Genomic DNA, 14,724 nt, shown 5'->3' with positions numbered 1-14,724 from the left:
TCTGACGCTATCCACAGAAGCAGCCTTAGTAATCAGTAAACGCATGGATGTGGCTCTGTCCCAGTAAAGTTTGTTTATGGATGACAGAATACGAATTCGTGTACCTTTCACATATGGCAAAATACTCTTTTATCAATCATTTAAAAATGTAAACAAACAATTCTTACCTGGCTACTAAAACAGATGGTGGGGGAAGGGCAGTTCTGGGGGATGCAGTTTATGTCCCCAGCTCTATTAAGAAAACATTTGTTGAGCGTTTGCTATGGGGGACAAATGGACTCTGCCCTCTTGATCTTCAGAGCCTGTGGGAAGGACAGATATAAAACACAAAGAAACCAAATAAATATATTATTGCAAATAGAGTTAACGGCAACCAAGGGGGGGGGGAAGGTACTATGATAGTCAACAATGGGGAAATAAGGCTTGATATTGGGTGATCAGATGGGGCTTCTCTGAGGTGGTGGCAACTCCGCTGAGATCTGAAGATGACTGGGAATTAGGCAGAGAGTGGCAAGAAGAAACACGCAGGAAGAGCAAAAAAGCTCATTTCATTTGAGTATTTCAGCATGATCTTATCCTGGTCCTTCTTCTTTTGAATTAATTTGTAGGATGAGCCCGGTGTACCCCAACTGTCTTTGCTGAGAGAAGGTCTCCCTGCTGCACCAGCACATGGTGGTCTCCATAACTTAAGATCTTTTGAGTACGACGCCGGAGACTGTCTCCTGATTCTTCTCAGTGTAAGTATCAGAAACGCCCGCGTGGCTACCTTCTCTCTGGAAATACCACTGCCTAGTACCAGGCTGTTTGCCTCACCCTGACCTACCAAGTTCAATAGCAGCATTTGGTAACCTGTACAGTGCAGTTTGGGGAGTTTCTAAAGGAATAACATGCATTTGGAGCTGTCCCAGTACATTTTTTTGTTCGGAAAGAACTTGCCAACCAGAGGTCACTTTCCGAAGGGGAGCCTCGACGAGGTCAAACACATTTTCCTAGAGAACAGCTGTGCTTCCCATGAGGGCAGTGCACTAATAAGCAAAATCACATGACATGTAAGTGGGCAACTTGACAACTTGGAGGGGTGGAGATTTTTTTAATGGTTTCGTGCATAGCCTGGACCTTGGACGTGATTCTAGTTGAATCAGCAAAGCCACCAACCCATGGCAGAATAGGGAGGCCCTTGGTGTCCCTGTTGATTGCAATGGCTTTTCTGACTCACCACCTGAGGGACAGAGCAGGCTGACTTCCCGTTGGAGGAGTTTCCCCACCCCACCCTGGTGTAGGTGAGTGAGTGTGGTGTTGGGGAATCTCTGTTACAGAAGAGGCCACATCTCTGTGACATTCTGCCATTGTGATGGCACAGTGGGCACTGTTTGGCATCAGACTATGTCCATGTTCCCCTGTAGCAGCAGACTCAGAGGAATGGGCACAGAGATGGTTTCAGAGACGACAGTGGTCACATTGGGCTAGAAAGGTTCCCGAAGGTGGAAGCATGTCGAGGTGTCAGAGAGACCCCAGCTGTGGATCCTAGCTGTCCACCCCACGGGCCTCGTGTCCTCAGGTAGCTGACTGACCTCTGCACCCAGGATGGTTGGGAAAGCATAGGGTGACCTTTGTTTGGGGACACGCACGAATACCCGGAAGATCCTGCTGGCCCACGTGATGGGAGCTGAAGCAAGGTTGCCAGGAGATTTCAGGATCTTCCAAGGCAGCTTCGGGCGGGGTCTTGCGTTACTGATAGTAGTTTTGCCCTCCCTGGGAATTTTGGCAACGTCCGGAGGCATGTGGGGTTCCATGACTTTGGAGGGGTTTTGCTCCTGGCATCCAGTGGGTGGAGGCCAGGGCTGCTGCTTCCCCTCCCTGGGCGCCTGGCACAGTCCCCACTATGAAGAGTCATCTGGCCTGATGGCCGTCACGTCCAGGTGCAGGATCCCTGCTCTGTGCAACTGCAGACTTTTCCTTAATCGTCTCTTCCTGGACTATTCAGTGGCCTTTTACTTTGAGGGATCTGCAATAGAGTAAGAGTTAAAAAGAACAAAAAGACAATGATCTTTTAGGATTTCTTTTTTCCTATTTAAACCCCGCAGCAGGGGGTTCTTCTCTGGAGGCTTAAACCTTCGGTTTCTATTGTATTCACTCTTAATACTGAGCTGCTTACCAGATGCATTTCCTATTGTGATTTCTGCAAGATGTTCTTTAAAAGGATTGCGTGTTCCTCTTCTGTTTCGGAAACAAACTTTTTCCAGGGGTTTAGAGAAGAATGCATTTCCTATCGTTCTTGTTAATGCGAGAGCTGGCTTTGATTTCTGATCCAGCTTTCAGACCCGTAAGCGCCTGCTAAGTGGAGTTTTATTTTCATTCCTCTGGAAAACAACTGTACATTGTGCAGAGAGAAAGCTTGGTGTGCTTTATTTATTTATTTATTTATTTATTTATTTATTTATTTATTTATTTTTGGGGTCATTTTAGTCTAGAGAGGAGATGGACAGTCTTTGGACCCGGCTAGAAAGACATGGACAGACTCGGTAGCTCATGAAAAATACGAGGCTGAAAAGGCTCAGGATTAATTCACGGTGAACGAATACAGCTTTCATTATCCTTTCTTAACCAGCTCACGTGGAGTGGGGGTCTTTCAGTGGGGACTACAATATCCGTTCCTAAATACCTAATAACAACATCCATCATATCTTACCGATGTCAAGCCATTCTCCGGGTGTCCAGTGACGGTCTCGATTCAGAATGCAGGTTTCTCGATTACAGCACAGTAAGCTCTTTGCCTCTCCCAAAGAGGATGAAGGCTTTGCAGATAATCAAGGAAATACTTTTATCTCTTCTCTGCTATTTCTAATGGGTTCCCCTCCAAAAAAGGGTTTAGAGATATTCAAGGTTTCTTATGAAAGAAAAAAAAGAGTCAAAAAAGAGGACATTTTGTTTTTATGAAATGTCATTTTGTTTGACCTGCCAGCAGTCAGTCACCTTAGTCTTCAATATATACTAGGCTGGACGGTAACTTATTTTAACGCTTTGATGATGATGAAAAGCTTTTTCCAGGAGACTGGAGATGCTACATGAGGCTATTCACAGCAGCAAATACCCATGATGATAAGCCCATTTGGGGGTCAAGGTAATCCCAACCAAAACACTGCTGGTGACTGTGTTGTTTCTTAGAGACAATGAATGAAACAAGGTTCAGTAAGAGGTAAATTGAGAGATAAAATGGAGTGGTTTGGAAGCTGTCCTCTTCAGCAAGTGACCAGGAGTGGGGTGCCTTGGTGTTACGCACCTTCTGAGAGGAGGAAGCAAAAGGACACCCACACGCCTGGGTGTGCCCTGCCACCAAGGCTGAAGCTCAGTTTGGTCACAAGAACGGAAACAGACTCATCCACAACAGACCACATTGTAGAAGACCATTGACCTGGATTCTTCCCCAAAAATGTCAGTGTCACGAAAATCAAAGAAAGGTCCGAGAGGGCTGTTCCAGGTTTGAAAAGACTGAGAAACGTTGTAATAATACTGGAACTCTGAATGGATCCTGGATTAGAAAAAAGAACCAGATCCTACAATTATCTGGGGACTGGTTAGGAGACCGGTTGATTGAATCAACACAAGTGTTCACATTATGACTGTAGAAGAAAATGTCCTTGTTTTAGGAGACGCCTGCCAAACTCTTCAGGGGGTGAAGTGTCATCATTTATGCAACTTCCTATGAAACGTCATCATGCACAAATGCAAACACATCGCTTATCCTTTCTTAATCTTCTGATGTAGAAAAGTACGTGTTTGTATGGATGCATACACACGCATATATTCACATACAGAGAGACAGAGAAGGAAAACACATACCTATGACAAGATGTAAACAGTTGGTAAACCTAAGAGAAGGGGTACAGCTGTGTTCAGTTTTAGTTTTTCAACTATTTTGATTTTTTTAAAAATTAAATTTATTAGAGTGATTTTGGTTAATAAGACTAGGTTTCAAGTATACTATTTTGTAAGACGTCATCTGTATATTGTCTTGTGTGCTCACCATCCATAGTCTAGTTTCCCTTCCATCACCATATATTGGACCCCCTTGACCCTTTTCTACCTCCCCCAAACTTCTTCCCCTCTAATAACCACAATACTGTTGTCTGTGCGATGAGATTTTTCGTTCGTTCGTTCGTTCCTTGAGTCTGTTTTCTATTCGACATATGAGTGAAGTTATATGGTTCTTGAGCGTTTGAAAATTTCCCCCAAAAGAGTTGAGAGAAAAAAAAAACATGTGAAATTTTATCCTGTTTCTCCTGTTTAAGGAGATGTTCTGCTTCCATTGGTTTTGTTTTTAAAATTTCACACAGGACCACTTCCTAAGAGGCATGTGTTGTGTCTCCATCCTTTATCTGAATCCAGGGTTCCTGTGTTGGCTCTGATACTCCCCATATTCTGGTCCCATTTGTGGTGGGTTGCCATATTGCGTGGTTGTGATTTGAACTTGGCTACGTTTTATCCCTGTGACTGTGAAGGTGAGGATGAATGGCCTGTGTTTTGGTTAGGTGGTATTTATAAAGTAATGGTGGAGCTGGCCCATCTTGCTGTCCCGTGTAGCTTCTCCCTGGAGTATTGAGTGCATGGTCGATCGTTGGCAAGGGATGCATTCAGAACTTGTCATTGGCAGTTCCTGCAGACCTTCCCGCGTTCCCAACTCCTGCTTTCTTTTGCCTGAGACACGGTTCACAGGATAGTTTAACCGGCACTGAATACTATCGCGGGAGTTGTCTTGGGATTTTTATAAACATTGGTGTATTCCCTACTCCCATTGCCGTGTTTGTCTCTGCACGGTTTGTCCGAGCTGGGTTAATGCAGGTGCTGTGTGTATGGGGGGTCTGTGCATTAAAGCAGGAATCACACAGCCCGTTTTGGTTCTTGACAAGCATCGCCTGGTTTCAGAATTTAGCGCAATTATTTTGTTCTACAGTTTAAAAAAATAGCATGTAAAAACACCTAAGGAATAAGGCATTTCATTTAAGTGGAGAGATCTACAGACGCATGCCAGGCAGGCACTTACGTTGCAATCTTAGCATCCATTTCACTGGAAACACTTTGATTGTTAGACCCCATAGGCAATGCTTAACAGATGGTTCCTGTTGGAAAGCCGAGGCCCCTTCCGGCTGCTACTGGAAGCCTCCTTGGACCTGGGAGGAATGGTCTGAGTTGATTCCACCCACTTGTAGCAGAGCAACGCTGAGTTTCATGTATACTGGACTTTCTCTTGGCCAGAAGATTCTCTGGTGAAAAGCAGTGGCAACTGCTGATTTCTGTGCCTGCCTTGTTTTATAACCAAAGACAACACTGAGGCTGCAAGATGTCCCGTTGTTGACGTAAGGCCGAGGCGGCTCTGTCCCTGGCCACAATGGGTCTTAGCCACAGTTGCTTTAGCGTCATTACTGTCTCACCGCAGAGATTCACAGCGACAAAGAGACACTTGGGTTATCTTGGAAGGCATCCCGTTTAAATTCAAACCTCGCTACTGTGGAAACACCTGAAGCTCCGTTGCATCTGCATCTCAGCTGTCTGTTGTCTCCCCATCTGTACCCGACACACCTGGGCTGAGCTGTGTTCATCTCTCACGTGTCGACCACACGGGCCTCCGAAGCGTCTGTCTGCATCCATCAAGACCTCTCCGACCATCCGCGGCCAAAACCCAGGTGCTCATCTGTCACTGGCCCTGATAGCGTCTCCATGACTCCCCATTGGAGAGAAGATGGAATTATGGATCCAGGGCTGGGAAGTTCTCCACGGTTAGGCCTCCGCCAACCTTCCCAGCCCCCAGAGCCCCTGCTGGCTCCCCGCTTGGGGCATGTCCTCGTCTTAGGAGATCTCTCCTACCAGCTAGTTTGTCTTCCCCTTGGGGCCTCTGCCCAGCTCAGCTTGTTCTTGCACTTGACCTCCAGCTAGGTGATACCTGCCTGCTTCGTGCTCCACACACGTGTCCCGTTGGCAGTGTCACACCATCCCAGATGTGACTTTTCTCTGCTTTTGATGACGTGACTCTTACTCTTTCCAAGCCCTACGAGCGCAGGAACCATACAACCCTCCCCACTGTGTTTGAAGAACACCGAGTGCCTTACGTTTCTTAAATAATCGTGGAATACTGAATTTTATAAAACGGTGCCAATGTTGTATGAATATTGATAGTCAGTGATAGTCCTTGGATTTCAGTGAAAAAAACCAACTCTCCTTTCTGATCTGGTTTCGCCTCTTAGACTCCGATGTAAAGAACGGTCTTGAACTGGCGTTTCTCAATTTTCCTCTTTGCCAAATGTGGTGAAGCCTAAAACCTGTGTAAGGTCATCTCCAGTTAATCAACCTAGGATTCTGGACAGGGGCGAAAAGCACCAGCTTCCTGCAGAGGCAAGGACCCTTTCTTTTCTTTATAGACCGAAACAAAATTTTCCTTTATACATATAATCAGATTATGATGATTTTTTTTTTTCTATAGGAATCTCTTATTAAAACCTTCCTTGCAGGAGTGATTTCTGTGGGAAGAGAGTATACGATATAATTTCAAGTATAAAATAAATCTTCATTGAGGTCAGTGAGGGAATAATCCATACCGTAGAGCAGGTTCAAATTCTTTGTCATGTTTCTGCATGAAATGTTGGAAGACAGAAATAGAAATGTCTGTAATTAGATTGATTTTATAACGTAGGGGCATGGACTTCTAATTTGAAAGTGATAATCAGTTGATAATAGGTGCTTGGTACGGTGCTGTTTTAACCGATGCTGCGATACTATTTTGTAGCTCTAGTTTTTTTAAAGTCAACTCTGATTTTGGTGACATAATGGAAATTTACCATTTGATGTCCTGGTGTCCCAATCCCCTGCTTCCATCCATGCTTGTTTTCAAATGCATCCTTCTCGATCATGATCCACCTGTGAATTGGGGGGGGGGGTGCATTAGGGGTGGGGGAGGGGTTCCAGGTGGTTTTAGGGACCGGTGCAGGAGGTTAGGTGCATTTGCCCTGGAACATGGATTTCGATGCTACCTGTCCCACTATGAGCGTTTCACAGCCCCCTCTGTGATATAATGTAACACGCTGCACATGAGCCCCTCTTAGGCTGCAGGCTTGCAGTGTTTCTGAATCGGGCAACCCCTCAAAGGCTGATCACCAGAGTCACGACATTACCATCGTCCTTTCAATCCCATCGTGCTCTCCATTTGGAATAATCGTACCATCTTCCTACCGTGTCGCTCTCTCTTTGAGTCAGATACTTTGGTGGTTATTTATTTATTTTTTTCCCCAGCAAAATGTACCAACAATGAGGTGATCAATCGAGCTTGTGACCTATTGGGGAAGACGGGAAAGGTAGGCCAGGTACACGACATTTGAGCTATGCTGTGCCTGCGGCTGTGTTTTCCTGGGCCTCATATTTCTAACCCGAGCTTCCTTCCGCGAGGAATTGTTAATTCAGTTCTGCGCAACAAGGATTTGTTAAACATTTGCCGTGCGCTCTGTGCTTAAAGTATAAGGACTTCAAAAGCTTTCTCTAAAAAGGAAGTCTTCTTTATTTATTTTTTTCTGATTATGCGACAAGGGCCAGCTGCACAGATTCAGATAGAACATCATTATTTTAAAATCAGAGCTCATTAAATTGAAATTGTCTCAATTAGGGTCTCTTCAGGCCAACGGGAAGCCCAGGTTCATATTCTTTTTACTCCCATTAGTACAAATTATCATATCTGAGGGCTTTGCAAATTTAACTGTGACTGTCTCCGTTGGCAGGAAGATGATTGGTTTGTGCTTTGCAGGCTTTTTTCTGATTGGAAAAATAAGTAGAACATTTAATAACTACAAGAATGTATAAAGAATCATATAAAACCATTGGTAGACCCACTCTCCCAAAACGCTTGACGAATAAAATGATATTATCTTTCTTTCCAGTTATGTACATGCATGTCTGTATACACACCACAGAAAACACACATATCGATATATAAATATAAATGTGTTGTTGTTTTTTTTAATTTGCAATCATGCTGCCTTTACTTGATGTCAGAGTCTGCCTTTTCTACCCTAAAAGTATACTCAGAAGCTTTTCTTCATGAAAGATGTGCTTCCGAAACGAAGAATTTTAAGGGCTGCATAGTAGTCTGTCATTTATTTAACCTTTTTCCAATTCTGGCTTCACCAGTGTCTAACTCATGTTGGCAGCAATATTTTGATAAACGATGCATGTGTGTCTCTCAGGGGGTTCGTAGGATAAATATCTGGAAACAAACAGAAGCACTGATTCAAAGAGTGTGAAACTTGAGACGCCTGATAGCCAGTGAAATGTGCTCCCTGAGTCTGTCCAAGTTTGTGTTTCCACAACCCGTGAGAAAGAGCCCCCACGTCACCACCTCTTTTCCAAGACGCAATGCCCTCACATCATAGTATTTGGTGGTTTATCTCCCACGTGCTTTCTCTCTGTATTCCTCAGGTTGGACCTCTGCTTATCATATCCCCATTTTGTAGCTTTTCTCCCGTCACCCATCACCTTGCCTTTTCCTTGCATGTTCCTTTGAGAGGTCGCCCCTCGATCTCCCCAGCATTTTGCTGAATGACTTCATCTGTTCCCGTGTGCTGCCTTTCCAAAAGCCCTGTTCGGTTCTCTAAATGTACTCTCTCCAAAGCATTCATTACTTATTGATTGGTTGATGTTAGATTAATTTTTTGGGGGGAGTGGGGGTCCTTTTGTCTTCCCTGCCTGTTGGAGATTCCTTTCAAATGCATTGTGGCCCTTAGCTTCTGTTTGCAGTAAACAGGGAGATTCTGCAATGCTGGCTCAAAGCCATGTGCTCACTGCCATGCAAACTTGTAGGTCTGTCTTGATGGCTGACTGGTCTGTACATCTGTGGCCTCTAGCTGTGATTACCTGTTGTTTGGGGCCATCCACTTTCTGCAGAGAGAGAAACCCTGTCTTCCAGAGAATGGGGACTCCATTACAGGAGGAGGCCCCTGGCCCAGGGGTGCACGGTGTCCCAAGCCCCCTCAGGCACTCAGTTTTCGGCCTCGTCTGGGTGCTTACTCAGGGACCCTTCCAACATCGAGTAGCCACTCTCTGAAAACCTGTGGAAATTTCTCATCTGCTCTCCATCTGCCTTTGTCCCACTGGGTTACTAGATTTTAAAATTTCTTTATTGGAACTTCAAGTGGTATTTGGAGATCATTTTGGTACATCTGCCATTTACCCTCAAAACTATGGGCCTCTCTGCAGAGACGATTCAAGTTGTCTCATTTCAGCCGATGGTCTCCATTCCAGCCGGGTGATGTTGTTACTAATTGTCAATCACGCTAGACCTACATGAGTAGTGGTTCAAATGTTTCATCCTAACACCTTGATAGAAAGATCTTGTCCCATTTATCAATAGCTGAAGGTTATTTTCATTACAAGCAAACAGAAAACTATAGAAGTCAAGAGCATTACATATCGTGTTTCCCCGAAAATAAGACCTAACCGGAAAATAAGCCCTAGCATGATTTTTCAGGAGGACATCCCCTGAACATAAGTCCTAATGCATATTTTGGAGCAAACCTTAATATAAGACCTGGTCTTATTTTGGGGGGAACACGGTAGTAGGCGTGGGTGTCCTGTATTGTATAAAAAATAAATCCTAAGCTGAAAGAAGAGCTAACCAAAGTTACTCTGCAAAACTTGGTTGTGAGTTTGTTTGCTCATTTGTTGTGTCATACAGACCCAGGGGTGATCCGAGAAAATAACTCATTTGTTTAGGTTTGGGAGGAAAATTGGTGTTCTTTTCCTGTAATGCATTTTGATTGCTTAAAACTTGTATTAAAAACTACACCCGTTCCCTCATGTTAAGGAAACACAATTTTAGGAACTGCTAATTGATTTTTCGGCATTACTCAGGAGTTGCATTTTTTTACTCAGAAAATAGCAACAAGCTCGCTGCCCTGAAATCACCCTTGGGATTTGACGCATGAATTTTGTTGGCATTGTCTTCAAGCGTTTCCATGATATGTGCAAACTATACGGGTGACGGCAGTCCTGGGAAGTGGTGGTTTGGAGACTGTTGGTTACCTTTTAACAGTTCGGTCAAAAAATCATCTCTTCTGAACACTTTCAGGCAGGGGAAGGACTGAGTTTAGTTTTCCCTCTGGATTGCATTCATGCATGTTAATTTTTATTTTATTTTTTCTCCTAAATGATGCCAGGAAAAAGGTCTCGTAGGTAATGATGAAATAACCAAACTCCAATATGAAAATTTCACCATTTAGGACAGATGGGTCAGTGGACAAAGTAACATTGAGAATTCAAAGCACTTTAGTGTTTGTAACCCAAATTGGACTTTCACTAAAAGAAGGGTCATTATGTGCACATGAACTTGTATGTCGACCTCCTTGTATTTTTGTCCACTCATTCGTAATTATAACCCCATCAGGAATCTAGCAAGTAACTGAAGAATTATACTCTAACTCAGTGGAAAGAATGGTTTACTAGGTAAGGTATGGCAGGTCCAAGATTACACATATCTGTTAAAAAACATGACCTGTCCACAGATGAATGCATGACAAATATTTTCTCAGTTCCCCTGAACCCTAGGTGTTGAGGTGATTGGAGGGGGTGGGAGGGTGTCAGCAGAAGAATGGTTTCCTGGCCCCTGGAGTTCCTAGGACAGTGGGAAAATAGGACCCGCTATTGAACTGGACCCAATCCAGTGAGAACTGCTCGCTTCTATATCATAGTAAAACCTGACACCTGCTTCATGAGCAGTGACGTCGGGATCAGCGTTTGCTGCTCTTCTTACGATACAGTATAAATGTGCGTGAACGAAACGTGGTCACTCAGCTGTGTGTCTCCATAAGCTATTGAGATTTTCTTACTCTTTGTTCCTTTGTATTTTGTTTTGTTTTTAAAATGCGTTTTTCTTTTTCTTGTGGTCATAAAAGTAAGACCTCTTAATTTAAGAAAAAATATCCAAAAATCAGAAAAGCACACACACAAAATTACATACCATAATCTCTCCACCCACACTAACCTCTATAATTGTGTGTGTGTGTGTGTGTGTGTGTGTGAGATTCTAGAATTTCCTAGGAATCACCTATAGAAATGACAGCTCACTATTTGTTTCACGGCATAATTTCTGTTTTTTTAAAATGTTACTTTGAAGTAATTATAAAGTCACAGGTAGATACAACTGATAGTACAGAGAGGTCGCTTATACCCATCACAATGATAATCACCTGTTGTTTCCAACAGACATATTTGCTATATTCTTCTAGTCCTGGATACTCCTGAGGACCTAAAATAACTGCTGTCTCCACCTCCTTCCTCCCACCCTCCCTAACTTCCTTTCTTCTTTCTTTCCTACTTTCCTCCCTTCTTCCTACCTTTTATTCGTCCCTTCCTTCTTGTATTTACTTCATGGGGTTCCTCTAACAAATGACCACACACTCGGTGCTCTTATACCAACATAAATTCTTCATCTTACGGTTCTGGCAGTCAGAGTCCAAAGTGCATTTCACGGGGCTAAAAACCAAGATGTCGGCGGAGCCGGTCCCCCTGGGGACTCTCAGGAGAGTCTGTTCCCTGACTTTTCCAGCTTCTAGAGGCACCCACACTCCTAGGCTCCCGGTCCCTTCCTCCATCTTCGAGGCCCGCAGAAGTAGCATCTTCCACTGTCTCCTCATGTCCTTTCCAATGAGAACCTTTGTGGTGACACTGGGTCCATCTGACAAGCCAGGAACTTCTCCCTCTTGCGCCTTCAGATATTCACAGGTTCTGAGGACTAGGTCGTGGACATTTTGGGGGGCCATTATTCAGCTCACCCAGCTTCCCTTTGTCCTTGGTGCTCTGAGTTTGGTCCATCCAGACAGTACATGCAGGACCTTTATGAAACACTGGGGATCGTGCTAAGCCTTGCGTAGTGTGTCATATAGAGTTTGGCTCAATACATACTTATCGATGGAATGAAAAAATGAATGAGGTGCAGAGATGGTCACTGCAGAATTTTGTTTTCATACGTGAGCTATGAAAACTCAGAGTTATAATCCAGAATCACTCGTCCAAGCGCTCTCTAGCTTTGGCCAGGAAAGTATCTGGTTTAACATCGAAACCCACTGTATTCATTTTCTGTGGTTTCCTAACAGACAGTGACTTGAAACAACACCCACACCTTGCCTCTCAGTCTCTGCAGGCCAGGAGACCAGGCAGAGGTAGACGGCTGCTCTGCTCAGGGCTCCCCCCGCCCGACTTCTCAGAGCCCTCCCTTCTCAGTTCCTTTGAAGGGAGTTGCCTGATCAGGTCAGGCCCACCCAAGGCAATCGCTCCTTTTTGAACTGAGTCACTTAACAGGTGAGTCACCTCATTACAGGAATCACGTCCGTCCTACTCATGGGCCTTAACCTTTTCAGGGAACCTCCCCATGCAAGGGAGGGCGTTATCCTCGCTGAGCACACTAGGGGGCAGAAGTGTCGGTGTCTGTCTTCAAGTTCTGTCTTTCGCATTTTTCTGGCTTCTGTCGGTTGGACCTCGTCCCCTGTAGAAAGTTCTCCTCCCAGGCGGCTCCTTCCTTTCCGTGTGTCCCGACTGGCTCTGTGCTTCCCACACCTTTGCTCTAAAGACAGTTATCGGGTTTGTTGGTTGAGTCCATGAGCGCTCTAGGACCTCGCTGCTGCATGTGGGACGTCTCCATAATCCTGCATCACAGAAGATGCCTTGCGTGGGGATCAAGAGAACCAGAGGCACACGTGTATGTGGGAAGCTCAGAGTAATTCTGTCAGCCCTCGGGGCCTGACTGAACTCGAGCCTGGGTGGCCCACTAGGGGTCTTTCATATTGGTCTCGTAGGGGTCGAGGAACCGCCCATGATGGCGACCTCTGTATCTGGGGTAAATCTGAGGAGACACTTATTGAGACCACCTGGCAGATTCAAGTGACGGAGGCATCATTTTGGACCCACATGGGGTTGTCCCACAAGCTCACCAGGACGCGGAAACGGAATTCTGGAAGATTCCACATCTTTTAGCAGACACTGTTTTTGTGCGTTTCCTATGGGGGGAGGGGAACAGTAAAAGCAAAGATAATTATTTTCTTTCTGTGGATGGGTTTTCCCATGGAGATAGTCATTTTATTTTTGTCACCAAATGCAGTGCATTGTGCGTAGCTGCTGTGTCACGTGTAGGTCCATTTGGAGATAGACCCGAAAGAATATGAAAAGCGCACAGTCTGGCTCCCAGCACGTCTTCATTTGGCGTCCACACCATAGCGTCCTCTGGTCTCCCGAGCCCACGGGGATTCGTGGAGGTGACCGGGAGTCTGTGGTGACGATGGGGGTTGAGAGGAGTCATGTCTTCTGGCTGAATGCAGACCCCACGCAAGGTTGGTCCAGCTTGTCTCTAAGTGCGGCGGAGGGTGTCGTCATGGCTGTCATCTCATGGTCATCACCGTCATTTAGTATGTACAACACACCGGGCTGTACCTGTGTCTAGTAGGCACTTGATCAATGTTACCTATGTTTGTTTCTACCTGAGAAGCTTCACTTTCTCTGCTCCACATCGTGCTGTGGTTGTTTTTCGTTTGTTTGTTTGTTGACCCAGTTGCTGGGACACTCAGTGCAAAATGGGTAACCTAGTTCGGCCCGTAGGTAGATTTACCTAGTATTTCCTCTCTTAACCTTTCTATGGAACCGTCCTCCCAAACGCTGCATGTACTCACACACGTCTTCTCGCCTCCAGTTGCACACAAACGGGACCTACTGTCTAGAAAGAATGACTTGGTTTCTTTAGTGTCAGTGGAAACCTCAGTCAGTGCAATCCTTCTTGTGTATTTTTTTAACATCTGCATGAAGGGAGTTTACACGTCAGTGGTAATGGTGACAAGGACAAAAGTATTTGGGAGCCGTTTATACCAGGGTCCAATTCATGGCTTCACCTCTTGTACTCCCAGACAAGGGTGGACAGCCCTCTCAGGCTCACTGTTCTTGTGACACAGGGATGACAACACTGTCCCGTGATGGGTTTCTCAGACGTCAATGACGTAATGAGTCGCTAAGGAGCTCACTTCTTTCCTGTTGCCCCTGACAGCCCCTCTGCCTCCCCTCATCCTACTCCCACCCCTGCAGGAAGCCCCATGTGAACCACAGCCACGGGCTGTCTTGTCTTTTGGTTCCGGTTGAGCCTGGCTAAGGAAAGCCAGGAAATTGGAAGGCGAGGGGACTCAGATCCAGGAATCCATACAGCCCCCTCTTCCTTCCCGGCGGGTTGCCCGGGAAGGGCTGTGTTCTCCACTGAGCATCCCAGTTCCCCTCAAGGGTCCTCACTGGCTCTGGTGACCTGCCCTTCGGGCATTGGGGTGGTACCAGCATTCAGAGCCAACCCTCTACCCCCTGGTTTCCCTGCTACACCGCTTCACACCACTGTCAGCTGTCTTTTCAGTAACGTCTCCTAGTCTGCCCGTATCTTGTCTTTCCTGATGGGCTATCTGCGTGATTCTGGTGCCTTCCTGGTGCCCTCAGGAAAGCGGCAGCCCATTCCCAAGGGGACCACCGAGGCGATGCACGGTAGCCCTGAAGCGAAACAGCAGCTGCTCGTTTGGAGCTTGTGCATATAGCAAATGTATTGGAATACGTTGCTCCCTCAAGCTGATCAGAGTTGTCTAGCAGAGTATCCGAGTGATAGATAAGCTTGTGTGCCCTGCAGCCTAACAATTACGTGACTAGCATCGCCTGAGATGGGGCGGGCACACA

General features: G+C 45.6%; 1 protein-coding gene across 6 annotated transcripts in view; it reads left to right on the top strand.

The window, feature by feature from the left end:
* Nucleotides 1-14,724, top strand: part of STS (steroid sulfatase) — a 137,266-nt gene that overhangs the window by 35,581 nt on the left and 86,961 nt on the right. For 4 of the 6 annotated variants that reach the window (XM_074324093.1, XM_074324091.1, XM_019713344.2 and 1 more), the window contains exon 2: nt 609-737. The exons of 1 other annotated variant lie outside the window; for it this stretch is intronic. The gene's annotated coding sequence lies outside the window, so the exon portion shown is untranslated. Of the gene's footprint in view, nt 1-608; nt 738-1,120; nt 1,281-14,724 lie in introns of those variants that run through there. One more of the 6 variants, XM_074324094.1, reaches the window with a different exon arrangement.

Source organism: Rhinolophus sinicus, chromosome X (genome assembly GCF_036562045.2).
Source record: "Rhinolophus sinicus isolate RSC01 chromosome X, ASM3656204v1, whole genome shotgun sequence".
In the NCBI taxonomy this organism is placed as follows: domain Eukaryota; kingdom Metazoa; phylum Chordata; class Mammalia; order Chiroptera; family Rhinolophidae; genus Rhinolophus; species Rhinolophus sinicus.
The sequence above is the reverse complement of the archived record's forward strand: the minus strand, read 5'-3'. Positions and strand labels throughout refer to the sequence as shown.